We start from the raw sequence: 2,428 nt of genomic DNA on the forward strand, positions 1-2,428 counted from the left end.
AGGGAATGGCATATTTGTACACAAAATATCACTCTGCAAGGCACTGGTATGGGAACAGCTTCAGGGTCAGCTGCTCCTTCACAGGGTCACTGTGTCTCAGGAGGTCACCCCCTGTAAGCCCTCCTCAGAGAGTGGTTTCTGGTAACCCCGCCTAGTACCACTTGATTGCCTGGCTCTGTTCTCTTTCACTCTGCTTTCCTCTTCCTGCTTCCCGTTGGTCATTGAGTTTTGTGGGCCTCTTTTCCTGGACTTTGTGGCCCCTAAGTTCCTATCCTGGGCCCCTTAGGCCAGCAGTGCCAGGAAGGTGGCTTTGACAGAAAGGAAGCAGTGGATGATGAAAACGATGGTTTTGGGAACAGCAATGAAGGTCCAGTTGAATCTCACCTGCAGTGACCCCAAAGTCCACAAAGAGCAGACTGGAACCATCATCAGATGACAGACATCTGCAACTTCTCAAAGGGCTCCTGCAACAGTAGGGGGGCCTTTGCCACGCTGGGCTCCACCGCCCAGAGAGTGAACCCCTTGTCAATATGTCCATTCCACGTGCAGGCTGTGGACACCTCTTGAACAGCCTCTGCAGAATTGTGGCACCCATACACCAGCAGGCATGTCCAGGTTGCCAAATCCTGGGGTGTCTCTACACTGAACAGGTGTGCCTCCACACCCTGATGGGTCTGATAGCATAATGTGAAGGATAGCTCTGAGTCATAGAGAACAGAGCCCTTAGAAGGGCAGGAATGGACCAGCCTTGTGGCTATAAGTGGAGATCTGTGGACTGGTGAGTTGAGGGCATCTCGGTTCTTCAAGAGATTGGTTTAGAACAAAAGGTCCTTCTCCATCAGCACAACTACAAAAGGCTCTGTCCCCCTACTTGGGAGCTGCTCAGGCAGGTAGCCAGACTATCTGCTTGATTTCCTTGCTGCCAGCAACACCTCCAGCACCTTTGAGTAGTGCCCGCAATTCATCAGTGACCCAGGGTACAAAGACACTGATGTTTGCCTGGATGTCAGCCAACCATGCCTGAGCACTGGCCTCATCCTTGGCCCTCAGCAAGAGAATGTCATGACAATCTGCGGAACGCAGTTCCAAATAGCTGAGCTCATCATCAGGGGTATACACCTTCTCAAGACATATGCCATCTTCAAGGAAACATTTTTCCCCTCCTTGAGGTCCCAGAGACAGAGGGTCGGGGAAGAGGCAGCCAGTGACTCTCAGCTTACAATAACCCCTGACAAAGAGTTCTTGAATTATGGTGAGATCTCCTTCATGTATTTGACCTCTAGAACCACTTCCTTGCCAGTTTTCTTGAGCACCTGCACCACCTCATCATGATTGGCTGTAGACAAGTCTCCACCATTCACTGACAGGATGGTATCTTGCACAAAAAGAGCCTCTGTCTGACCAGCTGCCAGTCCCTTAAATATCTTGGAGATGAGAATGGACATCTTGTTCTCTCGACCACCTTTGATACTGATGCCCAGCAATCCTGCCTCCTGCTTCACCATGTGCACCATCTGCTTCTGGGCTGGTGGCACCCCGGGGGCTGCAGGTGCCCTGCGATCTGTGCTGTTGAGACGGGGCAAGGATGCAGGTGGGCTCTGAGGCTGGCCTGGACCAGCTCTGGCTGGTCGCTGGCTTGAGGCACTCCCAACACCACACCGACTGCAAGGCTGACCAGGACCCGTAGCCAGGGCCTGGGCCCCGTGATGCTTGGGGTGTGCAGCTCCAGCAGCCCACTCTTCGGGGAGTACCTTCCTGCCGCCATCTTAGGAGCTGGGGAGCCGGAGAGCAGGCCTCAATTGATTTTTTAAACTCTTTCCTGATTTCATCTAGTAAGTCTTTTGGGTTGGAGACCAATTCATTTACTGCTCATAAGTTCTAGATCTCTCTTGAAGAGGATCTGTCCTTTCAAAGTAGTTTTCAATGGGGAACCCCTTTCTGCTGACCTTTCTTCATTTTCCTAGAATCTTGAGTTGGGGGAGGGGCTGGCTCTTAGTGGTTGCAACACTCTAGAGGATTGGCTCACTTGGATTACTAACTCAAAGTGGGCCAGCCCCTACAGGGTGCTAGAGGCTTTGCTCACTGGGTTTTGTAACTCCAATTGGGCCAGCCAGTTAGGGGTCCTGGTTACTTTTTGGAGTGTCTGTAGCCTTGATTTGAGGCCCACTCCCCAGGTCTCGAGGGGGTGCGAAGAGCAGCAAGGTCTGAATTATCCTTGACCAATATGGACTGTGCTTTGAGGAAAGAATGTTATTCTCCCTATTCAGTTGAGAGAGCTCTGCTGTCCAAGCCTGAGCCTGGGGTGGGGAGGCGGTGAGGGGACTGTTACTGTGTTTGTTCTGGGAAAAGGTCTCCCCTGAAAGTATGGAAATCACAGCCCAAGTGAAATAGATCAATATTCAGATGTACATTGGAACTCTCTGTCCTG

The 2,428-nt window shown here is 51.6% G+C and overlaps 1 pseudogene; it reads right to left on the reverse strand.

The window, feature by feature from the left end:
• Positions 1–282: 282 nt before the first annotated feature.
• LOC141522490 (alpha-1-syntrophin pseudogene) lies at positions 283–1,765 on the reverse strand (annotated as a pseudogene).
• Between the last annotated feature and the right edge of the window lie 663 nt (positions 1,766–2,428).

Source organism: Macrotis lagotis, chromosome 1 (assembly GCF_037893015.1).
Source record: "Macrotis lagotis isolate mMagLag1 chromosome 1, bilby.v1.9.chrom.fasta, whole genome shotgun sequence".
Taxonomy (NCBI): Eukaryota; Metazoa; Chordata; class Mammalia; order Peramelemorphia; family Peramelidae; genus Macrotis; species Macrotis lagotis.